This window comes from Triturus cristatus, chromosome 4_1, assembly GCF_964204655.1.
Source record: "Triturus cristatus chromosome 4_1, aTriCri1.1, whole genome shotgun sequence".
Lineage (NCBI taxonomy): Eukaryota > Metazoa > Chordata > Amphibia > Caudata > Salamandridae > Triturus > Triturus cristatus.
In genome coordinates, this window is record NC_140585.1 from 451,332,869 (window position 1) to 451,357,962 (window position 25,094).

A 25,094-nucleotide genomic window follows, 5' to 3' on the forward strand; every position below is an offset into this window, starting at 1 on the left:
GTGGTCCAGCAATGTGGTTGTGATTTGGCTCATCCTAGGAGCAGTTTGTTGCTGTATGTAGGAAAAGGTTATGGTGATGGTTAGGATTCGGTTAGACTATTTGACTTCTTTTCATTTGATACTAATGACACATAGGTCGAGTTGAAATAGTTTGCACTAAAAGCCGTTATACTGGACCTAACTGCACGCCCTCTGCGTGGTAATGCAAACGTTTTGAATGATTTTGTTATCATGCAGACTTAAGGAGGACTGTTTACTCCTTTACAACATTGACGGCTATCCCGTTTGCTGAAATATTAATCTCATTATATCCTATGGGATTTATATTTTGGCAGATGGGATCTCCATAACTTTCTCCCACCAAGAGATAGATCAGGCCCATTGTTTCTAGCGAATTTAGATGTTGTTGAAAGGTTAGAGTAGACTCTTATCCCAATAAAACCCCAGATAAGCATATAATACCACAGAATCATCTTTATCTCCCAATTACATTTCTTTAAGAGTTTTCCTAAAGATATAATTTTTGTTTTGTTTTTGTTCGCCAAAAGGCCATTCATCAAATCATAGTCATCGAGAGCAACAAGTTGGTGCTGTAAATCTATTGAGTTTGTGAGCAGATCATGAGATCGTCTGTGTATGATAAATAGCTGACCAGGCAGTGACATCAATTTGATGGATGAAATTCAGATGTTTGACTGTAATCGCCTATATCTGAGATATACGGAAAAAACAAAAGAGGGGCTAGATCCCCCATTGCCAATGAATATTTAATGGGAGAGGTGAGGTCACTTGGTTATCTGGATTTGCATCCAAGAATTAGAATGTAATGCAATTTTCAGATACAGCAAGTTAGCAAATTCCATATCTCAAAGCTTGGACCAGAGATGGTTGCTGTTTACCTTGTTGAAGGATATCATTTTTGCTTTGTTAATGTTTACCGAAAGGCCTTTCTTCACATTATAGTCCTTGGTAGCAAAAAGTTGGTGCTGTAAACCAATTGGATCTTGTGAGCAGATCATGAGATCACCTGTGTATGCTAAAAAGATGACCAGGTATTGACCTCGTTTTGGTGGATGAAATTCAGATTTGAACCCAGTCTGGGAGCTGGCAGAAGATTGCTACATGTTACCCATTCCATTAATTATGACAGTTCATATTTTGTAAAGAGTTTGTCTTCCTCATCAAGAAGGGATATCAAGTGGCCGTTTTCAGCATCTTTTCAGCTTCCCTTTTTATGAAGAGGTTGTATTAATGACCCTTGCCATGATTCTGGTATTCCTCCCTGCAGCAAGACAAGACACCAGCATTAATATCCACAGCACCCATTGGGACCCAGAGCACAAGAGCACTTGCTTTTTGTTATGAGTGAAGACATTAATTTCACTGATGTTGTCATCCATTTGTTGACATGCTGATGAGCTTCAAAGGTTCTGGTATCCCAGCTTGCATAATGAGACTGAATATACTCATCCCATTTTTCAGATGGTAGATCCTAATCAGTTGACGGCTTATATGAAAGTGAGCCAGTCCCTACTAAATGCCAAAAGCTTTTTGTGTCCTTTTGCTCAATGATTTTTTGAAGTTTAGCCATTTCATATTAGCTTCCTCAGTTTTTATTCTCCTTACTGTTTCCTGTATGCCACCTTTAATTAGTTTATGCCACTGGAGCATTCAATACTTTGTTGAAGAATTAATAAAAGTGGCATAGATCTCCTAAATTTCCTGTCTATAGCTAATATTTCCCCTTGAAAATTTATGGATTCTTTCTTTTCTAAGTTAATTCCTAGTTCCAATATTTTGGGAAAAATTAGATATGATAAATTTCCTTATATTGTCCCACAATACTTTCCATATACTGTCCTTCTCGTCATGCTAACTAACTTCTACCAGCATCTCTCGTAGCAGAGGGTGAGTACCTAGCATTGCAAGCTTGACTGATAATTTAACATTACAGATTGTCTTTTTGTTGTTTAAAGCAGCTGATGTGGCTGCTATTTAATGTAGTATCTGAAAACTCAAAAAATGCATAGTTTAATGTGATAGCCTGGGGGTTAAGGTCACTTTCCTACCTAAATATAATTTCAAAGATTGCGCACATAAAAAAATAAGAAAAGTAAATCATAAAAAAAATCTATGATGGTACTTGGGTTTGTCGGGAAAAACGTCTTCTTTGCAGGTTGATCATTGAGGAAGCGACAGTTAGGACAGAGAAGACCAGATTCCATTTAAAAAGGTCTAAGGAAATTGAATCTTGGAGAATTACTTCTCCCTTTAATAAAAAATATGGGCAGTGGAATTTACAAAGTTGCATCTGCTCCTTCTTTGGAAGTACTCAATTCTGAGAATACACGTAATAATGCAAGATTGGTTCCTATAATGCTCTAATACATGTTTCAGTTTATCCACAGTGCTGGTAAAGTTTACAAAGTCATTCCTAGAGGACAGTAAATACATGTTTAGAGTGCAAAGCCATTCATTCCTACAATTTCCCACCCTAACACCTAGGATTTGATTAGAAAAGGATGGACTCTCTTTGCATCTTAGTTTACATTGAATATTCATAAACATAAGTAAGCCTCCAGATGGGAAACCTAATCTACTCTTTTCAGCCTTTTTCTCAAAGGTAGTAAAGTTGGATCAACTAAAACTGTTATCTTCCCAGGACTCTTGTAAGAATACTACATGAAACTTATTTGTGAAAGAGTTTAAGTCGTGTTTTGAGATTTTCAGATGGCGAGAAATACCAGCAATATCACAGGAGCAAATCTGTATGAATTGTTAATAAACGTCTTTAGAAGAGGAACCACTGTTAGGTAAAATGTTCTATTAAGCATGTTTTTTTTTTAATTGGGGCTATCATTATTCGAAAACATCGCATCAAACTGTGTAAACCTAGGCAGATATTTGGGTTTGACAATCTGAGTTAACAAGGTGCCCAATTCCACAAATTCTTCTTTCCAGGGCCATATCTTGAGCACAATCTCCTCTGTGGCCCAAGTTGCTCAGGTGAGCTCAAAATGTACAGCTATTTTCAGTGAAAAAGCGACCTGACACAAGGTCTGCTGAGGTCAATGGCCTAAGTTCCGGGAAAGGAGTTATTATTTTTAGGAGATTCTGTTGATTCAAAATGTCTTGAGACTCCCTCGATTAGTAAAGAGGTTTAAAATCCAAGACTGTTAGCCGTTCCTGAGTTGCGTTTGACGTTTGAGCAATGCACTTCTTACTTAATGGTGCCTTGATTCAAATCGTTTGGCCATTTTGAGCCTTAAGTGATTGAGGAAAACGACTCCCTTCACCTGGGCTTAAGATCAAAAGATCAATATGCCTTGATGTCATCACATGTGCATACAAGCTTAGACAATCTTTTAGTAGAAATTTCCAACACTTTAGATCTGAGTGCTCCTAAACTTGAGAATAAAGCCCAAAATAGAATAAAATCATAAAAATTGTATTCAAATGATCTCAAAGTCTTGAAAAGAAAGTGTAAAGAATTTGAAAACAAGTGGAGACTATCCAGAGCAGACACAGATAGACAGTTATGTAAGTTAGAACTGAGATCTTATAATAATGCCATTAAATAATGCAAAAAAGTCATACTTTGCAAAACGGGTGAATAACAACAGTAGTTAAAAATCCAGTATTTGTAAAGCGCGAACAGCTACCCGAAGGCATCCCGGCGCTGGGGGCCATCGGGAAGATTAAGCAAGCTATTGCCCAGAATCGCATGGTGCTGGGCTGACCTGCCGCCGGTACCAGGGATTGAACCGTGAGCCCCAGATTCCAGCGTCAGTCGCCCTGGCCTTCCTCTTTTGGAGATCAGCATCCTCCAGATGACACAAACTGGGAAATCTTAGATCTAGGTTGTGATGCCAAGGCCCATTTCACAAATATTAGAAATTTAACCGAAGAGTAGGTAGCAAAAGCAATGGCCGGAGTTAAATCTGGGTCCCCACTCAACCCTTGCCCTCATTTTTTTTTTCTCCCGGTTTGCACCTACTATTTGCTCTTATGTTACACAAATATTCAATCAATCACTTGATTCTGCAACATTTCCTGAAGTATGGAAAAAAGCCACGGTAATTCCTCTCTTAAAAAAAGCTGGAATTGATGTTCAAAATCCAGCAAATTACCGTCCTATATTTCAGCTTCCATACTTATACAAAGTTATGGAGAATTTCGTAAACAAACAATTAACAGATTACCTTGAGACGAATGAGCTACTGGATGTCACTCCAAGTGGCTTTAGAGTCAACAATAGCACCAAAACCACCCTTTTGGCAGTGCTAGATAACATCAGGTCCTTTGTGGACCAAGGAAGAGCCACCACATTGATCCTGCTGGATTTGTTGGCGAGTTTCAACAACATCTCGCATAATTTCCTGTTAAAATTTCTGCAGGGAAAGGACATCCAATCCAAAGCTCTTCAGTGGCTTTGCTCCTTTTTGAGTAACCAAACCCAGCCAGTACAACTGGGTACCTTTTTCTCAAACCCAAAAACTATGAAGTTCGGAGTACCACAGGGAGCCTCCCAGAGCCCTACCCTTTTTAATGTTTATGTGTCTTCACTAGCTACAATCAGCAAAAAATGGGGCATCAGCATCTGCTCTTATGCAGATGATACTCAATTGATGATTGCCCTTGAGGGACACAAGGACACTAGGACTAGGCTTACGAGCTGTCTTTCAGAAATGGCAGTTTGGATGTCCGACCACTGTCTGAAATTAAACGCGGAGAAATCCGAGATCCCACTTTTTGGAGGAGCAAATCTAGTGTGGATCGTAACCTGGTGGCCGGCATCAATGAGTAATACCCATGCACCCAAGCAAGTCGCAAAAAATGTGGGCATTCTCGTTGATAGTGCCCTCTCCATGCAAGATCATATACGTATTCTATGTGGGAAAAGTTTTGCAACACTAAAATTGTCAAGAAGACTTTTTCAGTGGATCCCCTTAGAATGTAGGAGAACAATTGTCCAGGCCTTGCTCATAAGCAGGCTGGACTATGGGAATGCTCTATTTGTTGGCATGGCAGACTACTTATTTTCACGACTACAGCTGGTTCAGAATGTGGCAGCCAATTTGGTATGCAGCAAGACCAAGTACCGCTCAGCATCGGAATGTCTGAGGTCATTACACTGGCTCCCAATGAGACAAAGAGCCAATTTCAAATTGCTGCGCCATACCTACAAGGTCTTAACCCATCTGGGCCCAAAGATCCTCCAAGATAGAGTCAAATTCTATGCTCCCGCAAGGAACTTGAGATCACGATTCCAGGCAAAGACACAGACTAAACGGATCAGGAAGTCCAGAGTAGATGGCTGCTCTTTCTCCTACCTTGCGGCCACTTGATCTGTGGCTCACTGATAGCTCACTATCAGCTCCGGCTCACTGATAGCTACTTGGCATTTAGGAAAAAATTGAAAACTCATTTGTCCCCTAAAGTCTGATCCGTCACTAGCTCTCCTTTAGCGCCATGATATCCTTTGGATGAATGCTTGCGCTTTATAAATAAATTAAAAAAAAAATAATAATAAGGCAGAGCTTTATTGGTAATGGTCTGGTTTCCTTAGGTACAACAAGGTTGAAGCACTGCAGTTGTCCATTAAATCAGCCTTAACCTGACTTTGGGCGCAGATTGCATTAACCAGCATTAAAAATCAATCTACCACTTGATGCAGCAAGTCCATCATAGGTGGGTCAAGTACTTGACTTCCTGCTTGCTCCAAACCCTTGGTTAATTTTGCAAACCCTCTGATTCACAAGATCCAAGGTTTACACCTTCCAAATGACTTTTCTAAATGAGGTAAACCCTTTTAGGAATCCAAAAATTCTTTATGACTGGCTTGTGTGATCCTTTTGAATTGCAGAAAGGAGGGGGCATTCCTCTTGTATTTATGATTTGGAATGCAACAACCGCTACTATTGAAGAGTTACTAACCTCCAAATTGGGATGGTAAATGACTTGAAAAGGGTACGTGTTCCTTTGTAAACTATGTCAACAGCCATGGTGAATACAAGTAGTAGTCCACAGGACCACTATCTGCACCTCCTGATGTCTTCCCAAATGGTATTTTCTTGTTTTAAAGAAGTAAACACTTGTGCTTTATGAAGACACTGGCTTCTTTTAGACAAAAAATCCTGTTTCAGAAAGCTAATTCATGGACGGAGGTTTGCTCTCCCTTGCAGGACTACCATCCCTGCATTGGCAGCTGTTCACAGGGGGTGACAAATTTTGACCTAACTATTTATTATTCATTGGGCAGGTCATTCTGCATCCCTCCCCCCACAAATAGACAATTTGCGATATGACCTAATTGTTCATAAATCACATCGTAATTTGAATCCCCATTTGAAATGCAGAATGTGATGCGATTTATGTATGCCCATCCCTGGTTTATTAATACAATTCTATATTGGGCTAAGATTTCCCTACATAGGATTTTTATTCCTCTGTTGACTGGTGAGGTTTTCTTTTTGCCTTGATCCAGGAGTCCAAAAAGCTCGGACTTTACTAATTTACTATGCAAGAATTTGATTCACACATATGAAGGTGTCCTATATGTAGGTACTTAAAATTATAGATCAAACCTAAGTACAGTTACAAAAATATGAAGATACAGCTAAATATGGCTGCATTTGATGTACATGCACAGTATTTAGTGATGTCTGGTGTATGAAATTATGTTGTATTCAATGTTGTCTGTCAGTAGATTAGGACTAGGGATTGTGTGACATGCACATTTACACATTTAGAAACTTTGGATACGAAGTGGGCCAGTTTCTGTGACTCTGCTGTTCTTGTTGTTTCAAAGGGCTGTGCCTGAGAGAGGGTGGATACATGCAGCTTGGTAGTTATGGGTGTGCATCACTCTGAGCCACCTCCTGATCCTTTCTCTTCTGACCGCTGCATAAAGCATTGCTGAAACAGTTGCCCAGACATGAGGTGTTAGCAGCTGGTCTAGACATGAGGTGCACACACTCCATGCCCAGAAAGGACTGGTTTTGTGCCCCATCATTCCCTGTACCATCCCCTGCAGCCATCTCTGGCATGGCGGACATGATAACTGTACCATGCCTTTTTGTAGATTTGGTGAAGTTAGGAAGTCTCAGTGAAATTGACAAAAGCCATTTTCCAGATTTTGTCCAACACCATGGGCGCAATAAAATGTTAACCAAACCCTTCTCAATACAGAGTCACATTGATATTTAAAGTTTCTGTCTATGATATATATTTTCCTTAATATTTATGTTTGTTGCTGGCTAGCTTTGTTAAGATTTGAAAGGTTCACAGAACAATATAATTATGAGGTAATTTAGGGATTGCCAGCTGTAGCAAATGTTACTATTGCAATCCTCATGTTTCATCTGGTCAACCCTATGTTACCTCTAGCACTGATTTCTTTTTCAAGGCATATCAGGGTAGCACCACAAACAAACCCTGCAGAGAACCTGAGCTATTGTTGATTAGAGTTTCCAGTTCACTTTATGAAAAATTGCTATTTATTTCAGAATGTTGTATAGAACTGTGCATTCCATATCAGTAAGTTCAGAGCACTGACATGTAGAAGACATAGCTTGCTTGTTGTTAGGATGAGGTAATTTCGAATTGGTCAGCAACAGTAGACAAGACTGATATTCTTCACTACAACTCTTGTTAATCTCAGTTGAAGGCACATCTGAAAGATTACAGGAGTATCTGAACTTCATGTGGTTGACTACTGCTCTTTGGTGAGATTAAGGTCACCCTGTGTTTCAGTGCTTGTAGTCCCAGAAATATGTCATGATATTTCATCTTAAAAGGATAGTAGTTGATCAGTTGACAATTAAGTTTGGTTTATATTGAGGTATCAGTTTCTGAGGGCATCCACAATCTTTGACTCAGTACACTTTGTGGACAGTGTGCACGAACTTGAGTTTAATCCTAGCCTTTACTGCACGTCAGTGGCAAATAAGGGTTAGTGTGATGTGTTCCTGCCTAGGGATTTTGAGGAACACTCTGGCTGTCAGGTTTGGAACTGTTTGGAATGCAGCAAGAGTCTCTTCACGAGCTAAACACAGAATTTGTTACAGTAATCTAGGCATGCTAGGTGAGGCATGTTGTTAGCTTGAAATTGAAGCCAGTGCAAAGGAATGAGAGAATTTTTTAGAGATATCTACATGTCATCTTTTGCCACAGAGCTCACTTGAGGAGCAAATATGAGTACATTGTCAAAAAGATTCCACAGCTGTTTACTTATGGTGAGGGAAAAAATGATGTTCTGAGGTTCTTAGGCCAGGAAAACTGTAGTACATTAAGCTCAGGATCTCTGACCACTAGAAACTCCATATTAGCACTTTTCACACACATGTAGATCTTCTTCACCAGTGGAACAGCTAGTCCAAGTATCATTAGTGTAGATTTGGAAGTATACCTCTGCTGCTAAAGTTGATCTTTCAGGGAGCACTTGAACATGTTGAAGACATAAGAGAAGAGGGATGCTTCCTGACTGTTGCCATATGCCGCTGGGCATGTGGACTGTTCAGTGTATTTGATTCTAACATTTTGGCTGTGGTCATTGAGGAATGAGTGGAACCATTAAAATGTATGTTTGGAGATTCCTTCCCAGAACAAGCTTTCCAGAAGTATTGAGGGGCTTCGCATTTTTCATAGACCATAGACAGGACAAGGCAAATCAGGGTGTTTTTTGGAATCTCATCCAAGGTGAGGCGAAACGGTTGTATGATGTAACAACACATTCCATTGTAACGCATGCCTTACCACGCATATGTTACAACGCGAATGCTTTCACCACGTATAACCTTTACCACGCATGCTTTTACAACGTATTTTGTTGTAAAGCATGTATGGTAAATCTTCCCTTTTTTAACAATCCATGACCATACTCTAAGCCATAAATCTAGACCCCAGCGCACCCCTGCCCTGTTAAAAAAAATACCCGGCACTGCCCTAATCACTAAATCGAGACCCCATCGCACCCCCTGCCCTGCTTATAAAATACTCGTCTCTGCCCTAACCCCTAATTCTAGACCCCAGTGCGCCCCTGCCCTATTAAAAAAATACCCGTCACTGCCCTAATCTCTAAATCGAGACCCCAGCGCGCCCCTTGCCCTGTTTATAAAATACTCGTCTCTGCCCTAAGCCCTAATTCTTGTCCCCAGTGCGCCCCTCGCCCTGTTTAAAAAATACCAACCCTAAGCCTAATAATCTCTAACCCTGCGTGACCCCCTCCTATCTGTCCCCTGGCCCCCAGATCTTTTAAACTAAAATCAACAATCCCCCTTACTTTTTCCAGACGAGGCACTGCGCACACGTCGACATGAGGAAGCAGAAGTACCTCTTTGGTCCTCTAACGATGCCGATTGCCTCTACCACGCAGGTACCGTTATCAGCATATGCCCTCACCACGTACGTTGTTAAAAAAATGCATGGTGATGGCTTCGCATGGTAACAGTGTGTGCGTGGCAATACCTACGTGGTAAAGGCCCTGCGTGGAAACAGCCGCGTAGTAATGGCTGTTTCCCAGAGAAACTCAGCTAAGCGGTTATGGTGCTCCTCCTAGGCCAGATCCAGGTCAGAGGTCATGGAGATGGTGGCTTAATTCTGCATACCTTTGCCGTTATGGTGCCAGTTCCTTTTCCATTATCTTATTGAAAAAGGACAGTAGAAGTAAGTATTCATAGTTTCTGGAATACCAGATGTTTGCAGGAGAAGGTAATGGCTGCATGTTGTGAAGTTCTAAGAACAGATTCTTAAATGAAGGAGATATTAAAATCAGTTATTTCCACCAAAAGAAGGGAAACAGGTTTGAGGTACCTGGCTGTTATAAAATGGGTTGTTGGTTGACTGAGATCAACAACAAAATGTCAAAAATCCAATACGTAGAACCAGAATTATGAATTTTGGTGCTAGTTCCACTAAAATCATTACAAATTAAAAATTCAGGTTCTACTGATTGGATTTCTGTCATTTTGATGTCAAATAATGTATTAAAATGTACTGTATTTTTCTAAATTGGTTTGGGATTTTCTTGAGCAGTTTTTTCTCTTTATTACTGTTTGTATGCTGCATTAATACTTCACACATTACCTCTAAATTAAGCCTAACTTCTTTTTGTGCCATGCTACTCAGGGTTAAGCACAGGTTTATTTAGTGACTTTATTGTGGTTCACCCTGCAAGGGATTGTAGCTGTTGCTTGGCCAGGACTCACACCCAGTAAACCAACAACCTACTTTCTAACAAGGACTGAATAAAGCTCAGTGTGCACTTTGAATGTCTTTGTTTTGAGACCCAGACATAGCATATCAATGGTGTCCAAGGGTTTAAAATATCTGAATGCTGGCTGTAGTTAAGAGGTTGGATAGGGGAATAATTAGTAATTTCTATAGTACAAATGATGACTCACTGGTTTTGGTGACTCCGAATTTCAAGAACATGAGGTGGTCTTGACAAGATTAAATGGGCTGAGATATGAGTTGATTACTTACCAGGTTGAGTGCTAATAGCAGTTTAGATTTCCTTGGTTTGACTGGGTAGACTGTTAATGAGTTTGGCATCAGAAGTCTTTTCGGCACTTTCGATGGTTTGTAGTAGTCTCTCTGGTGCCTCTTGCAGAGGGCTTTGTTTTATTCGGTCTTAGACTTCTGATTTTCTCATTCCTGGTTTCAATTAATACACTACACTTCAGCTCAACAAATGGCAGATATCAGTCTCCCCTTAGGGTTTATGGGTTTGGCTGCAGTTTGTGAGCCTAATGCAGATGATAGGTTGAAGAATGCTGATTATCACACCAGGGGTCATATGTGGGCAGTTGAGTAGCACACTGAGGGCAGTTGTTGAAGGTTGATAGATCTAATCACCCAAATGCCTCAATGACTATATTTCTAAATGTATGGTCGAAATTTGGCAGGTTGTATTGTTTCTAATTCAAATAATTGTAGGTTAGGTGTAGGAGGCTCTTGGAGATGAACAAGGGGTCGAAGCATACATGTGGTTGCCCAGCAATGTTACAGGTGTCATGGTTATATGTGAAAATAACGTCTATTGTGCACCTGCTGTGTTGTGCTGTGAAGGAAGAGATGGTACAGGAATGAGAAAAGATGAGCCATTTTGTAAAAGCCTTGGTAGCACACCTTACAGCCTTGATGAATGTTAGTAATTTGATGTTTTTGATTTCTATCATATTATCTGTCTGATTTGCGTCTGTAACACAACACTGTATTAGTGTATTATCTGAGTAAACCCCAAAATCTCTTTGAATCAGAATCCTAAAAATGTTCTGTATTTTGAAAGGACATTGGGTGGGAAGCATGAAAAAAACATGTTCGACCACTAATGATTATATTCGATGTTTGCAGATGTGTTTGTGACTTTGTACACCCTTTAAAAAGGTATGCTACTAGTTGTGACAATAGCTATGTAAAAAAAGACAGACATTATAACTTCCATGTCAACCTTGCACTTTATCCAAAATAACACCAATGATGTATCTGCTGACGATGAACTAGCACTACTTCCTTCTTGATGATGACAGATTGAAAGGTATACACAGAGTCTTCTGCAGAGAGAACACTTCTTCTCTACAGAAGACGTGGGTTACCATCTCTGAAACTGGAAATATACATGGATTACCTATACTTGTGGGTGGGCTGCCACTACACAAATCCTTGGCTAATTGTCTCCTAATAACCCTATCATTTGGTGCATGCTTTTTTAATAAATGTTTTTTGGAACTGGAGCATGCAAATTAAAGCATAAAAGTTGTATAGTGTGCAGGCACATTTAGGTGTGTTTTGTAAATGCATCTTCAATTGCACACAAAAGGGATTAGCCAAAGTAACTTCATCAGGTGCCAGTGGTGGTATAACTCAAGACAGAGCAATTGTCACTTAATAAATCAACATTCTGAAAGTAACTTTTGATATACTCAACACTTCATGAGAAAAAAAAAACAAGTGTGTGAAAATTACAACACAAAGAAAAAGAGGAGGCGGGTAGGGGGCCTGTAGGGTCACCTCCTCTTAAAGGGAAAATAGAAAGAGGAAATGAACAGAAAAGGAGGAGAGGGGAGAAACAATTTAAGTGAAAAATGATTAGAGGGGATAAAGATAAACAGGATATATGAAAAATGTGATCTAAGGGAAGAGCAAAAAAAGAAGTTCATATGGAGATTACATGCGTATGGAAAGATGTTAAAATGCATATTAGAAAAATAAAGAAAAATAAAATTGAAGTGAATCAGTAAATAAAGTAATAAAGTAGACGAAAATAGGAAGTATAACAAATTTGAAATAAAAAAATAGCAGCTTTTTAATGTACTCCCCAGTTGCCACATCATGCTACCGACCTGACACCCAGCTGCAGAACCAGTTTGTGTAACCATTGTACTACATTTGTTGATGGGCGATCGAAATCCATAGGAAAGTAGCCAGATGCTTTTTCCTATTACTGATAACATTTGTCATGCTGCTTTAAACATGAAGACTTATTGATGTTGGTGGTTTACTGGCTTATCATGCCAATGTGACCCTTTAGTGCCATTCACGTTCTGTGTTTTCTATTTTGCAGTATTGTGACTTTTTTGACATTATGTAAGAAAACTGTATTCAACGCAAGATTGTTAGCATTAGGAGTAACAGAGGAGAGCCATTATGAAAATACACACACAATATCTAGAGCTACACATCGATGCATATTCATATATTTAGCAAAGCACAATGTTAGTTGCGATTATTTAGCACACTATATGGAGAGTGCAATTGCAACGGAGACCTACACAGCAACTGTAGAAAAGCTCACAATCTGGTAATCGAATTTCCTCCCCACAGTTCTTTAGGCAGGCCCTTAGACAACAGCTACACCATTAGTCACTTGTGTCTCGTGCCTCGTTGCTGCCATCACCAGTATCCCTTAAGAGTGCCCAACGTGTAATATTTTGATTTTAATATCATACTTCAAGAGATGGGAATATTCAGTTTCATTTTATGGTCACATTATTCATATGCTTTCTGTATATGTAAAATTCGACATCTATATTTGGGAATAGAAAAAAATACTGAAGAGAAAACCAGTATTAACATCCATTTTATTGTTTTATTTATCACCATTGGGGAGATCAGACATGTAACACTTCCAGAACGCAGGTTTGGAACCGCGTAAAGATTTGAAAGATCTCTTGGATGTGCCCAAAGGAACAGAATTGATCATGTTGGCTGGTGTGAGAAGGTGCGAGATGCAGACTTTAAATAAAAGCTTAATCCCCGTCTCAGTCTGATGTTATGGGAAGGTCAGTACTGTTATCAAAATAAATATGCCTTTAAGTACATCAAGAAAACCATCAATTTTTTGTTAGGATAAACCCTCTGAATAAATTGACCTATGCTTAACCCTGTGGTAGCTTGGCACAAAGTATTCAGGCTTAACTTAGATCCAATGTGAAAACACATGAAAAATGTTTTTAGTGAAAATAGAGCTTAAAAGCGCAAAGCACCACTTACGATCATCTCGTTGTGCAAGACCAGAGGAAAGTCATGCTGGACCGCGAGTTGCATACAAGAACTTCTATGTCGAGCACAAAGAGAACCATTTGTGGAGGCCGTCAGTAGTTAGTACTTATTCATTTGAGTGTAAACTGCATATTTCAATCTGCTCCCATTGCAAAGTTAGCACTTATTAATATTAATACAATAGGATATCCCAGCGTTAGTCAATGGGAGAGATAGGCCTTGCAGCAGTGAAAAACTGCTTTAGGACTTTTTCACTGTGAGGACATGTACTACTTAAACACACATCCCCAGCTTTTTAAATGCAGTACAATGTGACCTATGACACTTTAAGAACTACCTGAGGGGTGCCATATCTATTAAATAGGAAGTTTTTAGGCCTAGCAAAAGGTTTATTTTACTAGGTCGACCTGGCAGTTTAAGACTGCACTACAGGCTGCTTTAACCCGTCGCATGCGCGCGCCAGCCAACGGCCGTCGCGAGCACTACCTCGGTAGTGCTGCGCACATCCGTTGGCCGACGTGGCCCCGCCAGCGCAATAAATTACTTGCACCGCGGCGGAATTTACGCTGTGGTTAACGGGTTAAAAGGCTACTTTAGTGGGTGGCGCAATGAGTGCTGCAGCCCACTGGTAGCATTTAAATTACAGGTCTTGGGTACATGTGGTACTATTTGCAAGGGATTTAAAAGTAAATTAAATGTACCAATCATATATATATGTCAACTGTACCATCTTTCAGGGAGAGAGCACACACACTTTTAAACTGTTTAGCAGGACAGAGTTACACAAATGCCAACAAAAATGGGTTCAGCAAAAGAAGGCAGAAATCTGGAGGAGACCCTGCATAAATGGCCCGGTTCAACAGCAAGCTTCCCATAAGGACTAACCTAGTCTCTGTATCCAATCAGCAATCCATTGTTCTCTTTTTTACTTTGAGCCGGCCTAGCGCCACCAGATATCCTGGGGTGGACGCTTTGTATCAATTCTTTATTCAAACTATAAAAATTCATGTATTTTTCTACTTATTAGATCTTTGTCGGTTTGTTGTCATATTTATTAAAATATTCTCTATTTTTAAATTGTTTTGGAATTATTCTTGTGTTCTGTTTTGACTTTATTCATGTTTGAGTGCTGCAAACATACTTTACACACTGCTTCTAAGTTTAGCCTGGCTACTCTGTGCCAAGATTTCTTAGGGTTGAGAACGGGTTTATTTAGTTACTCCAGTGGTTCACCCTGACATAGATTGTGATTATTATTTTTGGAGGGTTTTCAGTTCCCTTGAATAATACACTCATGAATGTAAGTATAATTTCAATTGATTTGGAAGTTCATTTTCCTGGGCCACTTAGGCCAGGTTGTAATATAGGCTGAATTTAACCTCGGTCGGGCCGAGGACTAATATGTATTTATACTTTATTATTTTAAGTGTGATGATCTTTTGAAGATGAATTAATTTAGCACCTGCTCACTGATGCGTGCTGAAGATGAACACTTGGACGTTGGCCCTTCAATGGGTTTTTCCTCAATGTGTTACCTCCAATTATTAGTATTGAGTAATCCAGTAATATAATATACTTGTTAAAATGTACCCACATCAAGATAATCTCACTGATGTGTTATCATTTCTTCACTTAGGGAATTGTTTGTTTAATGTATTTACTTGGGTTGCCACTATTTATTATTATTTATGTATAGTAAAGTAAATTATTGATGGATATGCAATAAAATATATGAACAACTGTAACAATGCTTATTAAGTTTCAAATGCAATTCAATTCAATATTAGTGTAAGATTTCCAAATTAACTGGGTTATCGCAACACTGGAAGTATGTTCTCTATGTCAATCGACTCAATGTTTATTTCTTTGGGTGTGATAGAGTGTATTATTCCAACTTGACAAAGGCTTTTGTAAACTCAAAACGTGTTGTTCCTGTGTGCATGAATTAACAGGTGTGCAACAGTTGGTGTGCCGCTTTCCTTTTTTCCGGATATATAGATATATATAGATATAGATATATATAACACACATTCTTTGAAATATTTAAATATATATATATATATATATATCAAAGCTACCTGTTGCCCCCTCGGCAAGGCATCACTCGAGCAGCAGTCATGGCGGGTACAGCACATCCCCGCACGCCGAGAACTCTCTCCGGCACTCATGTCTTTGATGTTCAGCCTGACGCGTTTCTGAGCCTTCGCTCTCATCAGAGGCTCGACTTGAGGTGAGTATTTGGACACTCCTACTTGGCAAATTGATGGCCCTCCAATGGGCGATTCGGGTGTGACCCACACTGCCTAATGGAATTCGTAGTTCGTGTCTTTTACCATGGATTGGCACTAATGCTCACAGCTGTTGTAATTGTGTGGCCCTTGGATGGGCCTCGGGGTGCGTGGTGTGCCTTCATCCCTCAACTGCTCCTTCACATAGAGAGCTCGGCATGATTCCGAGCTCGTGACCCCCACTTTCTTTGGGGTGGTGCTTGCCTTCGCGGCTGGGCTTGCCGCGTGAAAATCAAAGCTACCTGTTGCCCCCTCGGCAAGGCATCACTCGAGCAGCAGTCATGGCGGGTACAGCACATCCCCGCACGCCGAGAACTCTCTCCGGCACTCATGTCTTTGATGTTCAGCCTGACGCGTTTCTGAGCCTTCGCTCTCATCAGAGGCTCGACTTGAGGTGAGTATTTGGACACTCCTACTTGGCAAATTGATGGCCCTCCAATCGGCGATTCGGGTGTGACCCGCACTGCCTGATGGAATTCGTAGTTCGTGTCTTTTACCATGGATTGGCACTAATGCTCACAGCTGTTGTAATTGTGTGGCCCTTGGATGGGCCTCGGGGTGCGCGGTGTGCCTTCATCCCTCAACTGCTCCTTCACATAGAGAGCTCGGCATGATTCCGAGCTCGTGACCCCCACTTTCTTTGGGGTGGTGCTTGCCTTCGCGGCTGGGCTTGCCGCGTGAAAATCAAAGCTACCTGTTGCCCCCTCGGCAAGGCATCACTCGAGCAGCAGTCATGGCGGGTACAGCACATCCCCGCACGCCGAGAACTCTCTCCGGCACTCATGTCTTTGATGTTCAGCCTGACGCGTTTCTGAGCCTTCGCTCTCATCAGAGGCTCGACTTGAGGTGAGTATTTGGACACTCCTACTTGGCAAATTGATGGCCCTCCAATGGGCGATTCGGGTGTGACCCGCACTGCCTGATGGAATTCGTAGTTCGTGTCTTTTACCATGGATTGGCACTAACGCTCACAGCTGTTGTAATTGTGTGGCCCTTGGATGGGCCTCGGGGTGCGTGGTGTGCCTTCATCCCTCAACTGCTCCTTCACATAGAGAGCTCGGCATGATTCCAAGCTCGTGACCCCCATTTCTTTGGGGTGGTGCTTGCCTTCACGGCTGGGCTTGCCGCGTGAAAATCAAAGCTACCTGTTGCCCCCTCGGCAAGGCATCACTCGAGCAGCAGTCATGGCGCGTACAGCACATCCCCGCACGCCGAGAACTCTCTCCGGCACTCATGTCTTTGATGTTCAGCCTGACGCGTTTCTGAGCCTTCGCTCTCATCAGAGGCTCGACTTGAGGTGAGTATTTGGACACTCCTACTTGGCAAATTGATGGCCCTCCAATGGGCGATTCGGGTGTGACCCGCACTGCCTTTTGGAATTCGTAGTTCGTGTCTTTTACCATGGATTGGCACTAATGCTCACAGCTGTTGTAATTGTGTGGCCCTTGGATGGGCCTCGGGGTGTGTGGTGTGCCTTCATCCCTCAACTGCTCCTTCACATAGAGAGCTCGGCATGATTCCGAGCTCGTGACCCCCACTTTCTTTTGGGTGGTGCTTGCCTTCGCGGCTGGGCTTGCCGCGTGAAAATCAAAGCTACCTGTTGCCCCCTCGGCAAGGCATCACTCGAGCAGCAGTCATGGCGGGTACAGCACATCCCCGCACGCCGAGAACTCTCTCCGGCACTCATGTCTTTGATGTTCAGCCTGACGCGTTTCTGAGCCTTCGCTCTCATCAGAGGCTCGACTTGAGGTGAGTATTTGGACACTCCTACTTGGCAAATTGATGGCCCTCCAATGTGCGATTCGGGTGTGACCCGCACTGCCTGATGGAATTCGTAGTTCGTGTCTTTTACCATGGATTGGCACTAATGCTCACAGCTGTTGTAATTGTGTGGCCCTTGGATGGGCCTCGGGGTGCGTGGTGTGCCTTCATCCCTCAACTGCTCCTTCACATAGAGAGCTCGGCATGATTCCGAGCTTGTGACCCCCACTTTCTTTGGGGTGGTGCTTGCCTTCGCGGCTGGGCTTGCCACGTGAAAATCAAAGCTACCTGTTGCCCCCTCGGCAAGGCATCACTCGAGCAGCAGTCATGGCGGGTACAGCACATCCCCGCACGCCGAGAACTCTCTCCGGCACTCATGTCTTTGATGTTCAGCCTGACGCGTTTCTGAGCCTTCGCTCTCATCAGAGGCTCGACTTGAGGTGAGTATTTGGACACTCCTACTTGGCAAATTGATGGCCCTCCAATGGGCAATTCGGGTGTTACCCGCACTGCCTGATGGAATTCGTAGTTCGTGTCTTTTACCATGGATTGGCACTAATGCTCACAGCTGTTGTAATTGTGTGGCCCCCAAAGAAAGTGGGGGTCACGAGCTTGGAATCATGCCGAGCTCTCTGTGTGAAGGAGCAGTTGAGGGATGAAGGCACACCACGCACCCCGAGGCCCATCCAAGGGCCACACAATTACAACAGCTGTGAGCATTAGTGCCAATCCATGGTAAAAGACACGAACTACGAATTCCATCAGGCAGTGCGGGTCACACCCGAATCGCCCATTGGAGGGCCATCAATTTGCCAAGTAGGAGTGTCCAAATACTCACCTCAAGTCGAGCCTCTGATGAGAGCGAAGGCTCAGAAACGCGTCAGGCTGAACATCAAAGACATGAGTGCCGGAGAGAGTTCTCGGCGTGCGGGGATGTGCTGTACCCGCCATGACTGCTGCTCGAGTGATGCCTTGCCGAGGGGGCAACAGGTAGCTTTGATATATATATATATATATATATATATATATATCCAAACAAGAAACCTCCGATTCAGGAGCCTCCAACCCTTCAGGGCGGCCTCTTCAGACCGGCACGGAGCAGCCCGTCACTTCATCACGCCAATGAAAACAACATAGAGGCCCGTTTCTGGGGACGGCAGCTTTATTCAGAGATATGCTGCACAGATAGGCTTCCTTTTCTCCAACATGTTTCAGCGAGTAGCCTTGGTCACGGACAGGAAGCCGAACACCAAGTGCATGTGTGCACGCATTTTTAAAAGTGTCTTACATCACGTGACTGTTTGAAAAATACAGCTCCCACAATGCATCCAGGACACATAACTAAATGCTGGTAATGCAAGGAACAGTTCACGTTGTTATGGCAGTTAATAACTTGCTCTTTGCATTGTGCCGGTGCATATAATGTCAATTAGATGGTGTATCAGTCACGGAGATTACAATTTTATGAGCGTAATGACAGGTATTGTCATTCTCTCTCAAAAATATATATATATACTTAAATTAAAAAACACACTTTGAAATATAAAATATATATATATATATATATATTCACTTAAAAAACCATAGGTTTCACACATGTTATAGTTAGCTGGACATTTCCCTCGTAAAAAACCAATGAAATTCCCCCGTTATAGTTAGTAAAGGGAACTATAACTCATGCGACCGCAAACCACTGCTGATGACGTCAGATATTACATCACTGTATTTATTCACTTATTTACCCATTTTTCTTTCCTTTAACCTTTAGCTATACATATTTAATAAATATTAATTTTACAGAAAGACACATGTCATCAGTGATGTAATATCTGACGTCATCAGCAGTGGATTGCGGTCGCGTGAGTTATAGTTCCCTTTACTAACTATAACGGGGGAATTTCTTTGGTTTTTTACGAGGGAAATGTCCAGCTAACTATAACATGTGTGAAACCTATGGTTTTTTAAGTGAATTTGCAAGGTTTTTTAAATGCTAATTCCTAACTATAACGTGTGTGAAACCTATGGTTTTTTCAGTGAATTTGTACGGTTTTTTAAATGCTAAGTTATGTATTTATTATTTACATTTTTTTCTTTTTTAAGGTTTTTGACCGTGCGCGTACCGTGCGCGCACGGGGCGCTTCGCGCACCGTGCGCGCTCTGTGGGCGCACGGTGCGCTTTGTGCACCGCGTGCCCACGTTACACCGTTCGCGTAATTTTCACGTTTCTACGGTGCGCGCACGGTAAGCGCACTCCGCGATTTTTCGAAAAAATATTAAAAACATTTATGGCCCTTGGGGGTCCTTTGGGGACCCCCTGACAATGGCTAGGGGGTCAGGAACTGTCCACCATGCCCCCTTTTCATGTTCTCCACCTTTATTTTTCGCCTCCCTCGGACTGCGAGAGACAAAATGGCGGCCGACACTTCCTGGTTTCGACCGATTCGAATGTTTACTAAGATCTAACAACCAATCAGAATTGCGCTCGTGCATGGCAGGGTGCGCTTACCGTACGCGCACGGTGCGCGCCTATAGATATATATATGCTTTTAAATGCTATTTTCTCAGAAAATACTGAACAGATTTACTCCAGACCTGCAAAAGGCACATCCCTGACCTGAGGACTACCTCTCTGCCAAATTTCAAGGTTTTCTGTTCAGCCGTTCGGGCTGTAGCGCGGACTAAAGGTCCTATGGGAAAATGCATGGGGAAAATGCGTTTTGGGACCCCCCCTTTTTCTCAGCCCCCGCTTGACGAATCCCCCCGAGACTTTCAGGGAAGGAGCAGAGCGGAGCGCCCCACCTATTTTGAAAATGTTGCGAGGATTCGTCAATCGACGCAAAAGTTATTCCAAATAGAATGTTGCGGATTTCCTATGGAAACACGGTCCAAACTATAACTATCTACTGGCGACCGCCAGTAGATAATATTTCCATTTATATATATTTAAATATTTCAAAGAGTGTGTGTTTTTTTTCGGGGTAGTATTGGGCTACACCCATGTAGCTTAATGTCTTGTGTGTGTATATTTGTATTAAAATAAGTACTGTAGTGTTTGAAATCCAAGTTAGAAAGTTGTTTTTGTAAGGACAGGGGAGATTGTGTAGTATGATTCTGCACTATAGTATGATTTTTATTTACGATTGCCTCTGGTACCGTGGTACTGTCTCAGAAATATCACGTTACTCATGATGCAATGGAGGAGGAAAAGAGGCCATTAGCATTGAGGAGCAAGACCTGGGGCGGCGAAAGCAACTTAAAGAGTTGGTGGTGTGGCAGTTTTTCACTATTCCTACTGGGTAGAAAAAAGTTAACTTCCGGCATTTTACATGTTCAATATGTCTCAAAGTTAAATCCGATTAAACAGGACAGCAGAACTGCTTGGGTTCAATTTGGCTGGGGCAGAAAGGAGAAGTGAGCTGGATTTGGCGCAACTCATGGAGGGAACATCTGAAGGAGCATGGGATATTTCAGCTGCTGAACCGTCCACTGCGGCTGTTGCCACGCAAGTAGTACTATCATCTAGTACTTCTAAACCACCTGCTTACTTGATAGCTGCTGTGAATCTCCTTAGGTAACAGCGCAACATCGTTGAGCCTTAGGCAGAGACAGCAACACACTGTTTATATTGTCAAACAGTCATAGTCGCAGGGGTGAATGACATGATCATCCACCATGATGAGCTTGTACTAGCTCACCACCACCCTCCTTAAAACTCTTAGGGTTAAGTTTTTGTTTCTTTGCAACAGGTTTTCTTGTGGCTGGGTGCATGGTTTTTAGGTCTTGCCTGACCCAGCGCATGCGCTGGTCTGGCGAGACTTATTGAGAGGGCTCCAAAAAGTGCTACCAGGCCAGCCTAGAGCTACAGTGCATGTGCGCGGGCGCGCGCGCCGCACTTGACCCTGATTACTTTCACTTTCACACAGCCGCTTTGATGTTTGGCCGCTTGTTTGATACTGCCTCCAAAACAAAGGTGAAAACGTATTTTTTAAAATATCCCTATTAATGTGGCTAAAGTATGACGAATCACTGGACATCAAGCTGCTCTCCCAGAAGTAAGTTTACACCACCATTTATTTTTATGTGCCTGCTTTAAATAGTATAAAGTGAATCTATATTACAGATATGCTGCACGTTATGTAGGCGATGTTTATGTTAGCAACCACACCTAAGGACTAATGCAGATCAAGGGCAACGACAAAAGTAACAGTAACAAAATAAGTTTATGTTTTGCATTACGCGTAACATAGCACTACAGTGGCAAACCGCATTACAAACAGTTCTAGCGATGACAAGCAGGGCACGCCCCAATGATTCCTTTGAAGTAATACATGTATGAGCATTTTACAACATTAGCCCCCAGGTACCAGCCTCCTAGGCAGGCCTCACACCTCAGTTAATGAACGATCATTTCTGAGGGCACGATTCAATGACACTTTATCAGCCACAAAACCTTTTATGTGTCCCAAAATGGTAGACTTTGGACACATGGATGCTCGTTTCGACTTTATATCTAGATGAAGATTTCACCTGCCCACTGGACATAGGCCCGGGGCACAGTCCTGTGGGGACGGGGGTTGGGGGGTGAGGTATGGCGGCCTTTCTGGGCTGCATTACAGAAAGAGCACCAGGGGCACAGCATGTGTGTGTCGTGTTCCTATCTATTTTTCCCCAAGAGCACTTTGGTATTAGAGAAAGTGATGCAGACACTTGTGCAACCCTTTCTGTTATACAGATCACGGCAGTGCACATGTAGTCCCGAACAATCCTAAGGGGACACGATCCAGAGCACAAGATGGACCGGTTGCTTCCAACAGCCGGCCTGCTTTTCACTAATAATTTCAAATCTTACTCAAACGAAAATACTAAGGACCATAGGTACAAACCATTATGCAATCACAAACAGGTCGGTGCTCAGAATCATCCCGTTTGTAAATGCAGAAAGGCTTTTTGGCATGTACAATTTGGGCTTTGCAATTCGGTATTAGTAAAAGGTATGATTAGGGCGTCCCTTCCTAATAGCGACAAGCAGTGGCATGTACAAATGTCTTGCGACCAAAATGTTGTCGCAAAACATTCGCATTTTAACGCCTACTCTAAGTACATAGTAATCCAGTTGCAAACAGAAAGGGGTCCCCATGGTTCCGCTTCCTCTTTTTCAAAGGATGCGATAACGTATTTATAGGAGCAGACATTGGTCACAATGACAACTACCTACTCCTAAAAAATGAAAGCGAAAGGTTTCGTTTATTCTTTTTGAAACGCATCCAGTTTTCCTTTCAGGAAAATGTGCTGCATTAAAAAAGATTGTTGCTTTATTTTAAAGCAACTTTTGTTTTTTTAATGCAGCCCGTTTTCCTGAAAGCAAAATCAACACAGACATGGTGGTCTGCTGTCACCAGCAATCCACCAATCCTGTGTTTTTAGCAATTCCCAATGGGTGGCAAATTACGACCTGCCCTATGAATATTAATGAGGTAGGTCAATTGCGACCCACTGGGAATCAGAAATGAAACTCAAAAGAGTTTCATACATTTAAAAATGTTATTTCCTAATTGCGATTTGCTGGAAATTGTAATTTGGAATTAGCCATTTCAAAACTTTGTACATGTGGCAGTAAACTACAATACATTTAATCTCCATTTGTTCACATAGATACCTAAGAAATGCAAATGTTCAGATGGTAGAAACAATTAAATTACTATTGTATGCTATCTTTTATCACCCAGGAGGGTTCAGATAAGCATTATATTTTGTTCACCAACAAAACACTGGGGAAAAACGCAAATGAAATATATTGTAAAAAAAGCATTTTAATACTGTCCTTGCTCTACTATGAGTTGTACTTAAAGTACAGAAGTAATTCATAGTAACTAACTACATTTATTAGCCAAAATCTTGGCGTTGCTCTTGCAATGTATTTCGATTCCTTAATATTGGGAAATTTTACAATAACAAATTCAATGTAATAAATACATTTTTATGTTACAAACCATAGTACATGTTCCATTGTTACATTTAAAAGTCCATTTGTACGTCCTAATTATGTTGTGCAATGATATGGCATTTTTTGCAATGAAAGAAGTTTTTGAGTAATCCGGCTGTCTGTGACACATAATTCTCTATTCATCTGTTAATTTTTGTACGTGTGTTCTCTAAACATATTAGCATTTGTGCACATTTTTTTTTCAGGCATAAATATATCATCAGCACAAAGTACTTTGAGCACATGGATTATTACCAATACCATTTATGGAATGTCGACTTGGTCCTTCCTCTGGTATAGGTACTTTTCTAAAATATATTTAGAGTACATTTTCATATCTACAAGCTTTACTTGAACTTCAGTTCTAGCAGAGCAATTCACCTAATGTAAATATTTTGTGCACAGCAGTTCGTGACACAGATGTCTCCATTCACCTGTTTGTTTTTATAGGTGTGTTCTCTACAAATAACACAATTTGTACAATGTTGTGTTGCTTGCATAACCATATCATCAGGACATAGTTCTTTCTTACTCTGCAAACTTAGATTAATTCCCTTACCATGTTTCATTTTTGTAACGTCCACTTTGTCCTTTTGACGCTGTATGTACTTTTTCTCCAATATATTTAGAGTATATCGCCAAGTTTTACCTGAACTTCAGTTGCAGTAAAGCAATTCACCTAATCAACATACTGTTTCCTTAGGTCTAGTAACGTTATGCTACATTTGTAGCCTATTGCAAAATATAATCCAATTGCAGTGTGTGTTACAGCTTGTTAGCCCTGACTGCCTTATGGTGGTCTTGCCCCCAACTTCTTGCCTACCTCCTCCACTTTTCTGACCTCGTTTTTGCTGATCTTAGGACTCTGCACACTTTACCACTGCTAACTAGTACTATAGTGCTTCTGCTCTCTCCCCCAAACACGGTAATATTGGCATATTTCGGTTACATACATAATTGTACTGCATATGCCCAGGGACAGTAAATTCAAGGCCAATAGTCGGCCTGCTGCACTTATTGTGCCAGCCACTTATCCTTCTAACCATGGCTCAGGCCTGCCATTGCAACGCCTGTGTGTGCAGTTTGCACTGCCATTTCGACCTGGCAAGATACATCTCTTGCTAGGCCCAAACGTTGCCTTTCTATACATATGTCACCCCTAAGGTAGGCCCTGGATAATCCAGAGGGCAGGTTGCAATGTATCTGAAAGGCAGGGCAATTAATTTTATGTTTTACATGTCCTGGTAGCGAAACACTCTCAAATGTGTTTCTCACTTCTGCAAGGCCTATCTCTCTAATAGGGTAACATTGGTATTATCTTATTACATTTTTTAAGTGTAATTCGCAAATGTGAAGAGATCGACTTTTCAGGATTTGATTTCTCTGGAATCACGATTTAAAATACAACTTATGGTGACATAAAATTTTCAATTGCAATTCTGAAAAATGACACTTAAAACAAAATGGCATTCTTTTACTTCATAATCTACCTTCGGTTAGCACATCATCTATACCCCAAGCCTGCAGGCATTGTCTCCACATTCCCACACGTGTACTCT

At 41.6% G+C, this 25,094-nt stretch overlaps 1 protein-coding gene across 2 annotated transcripts in view; it reads right to left on the reverse strand.

The window, feature by feature from the left end:
* The window catches only part of ANO2 (anoctamin 2), a 1,601,761-nt gene that overhangs the window by 395,286 nt on the left and 1,181,381 nt on the right, over positions 1-25,094 (reverse strand). The gene's annotated exons all lie outside the window — the stretch shown is intronic.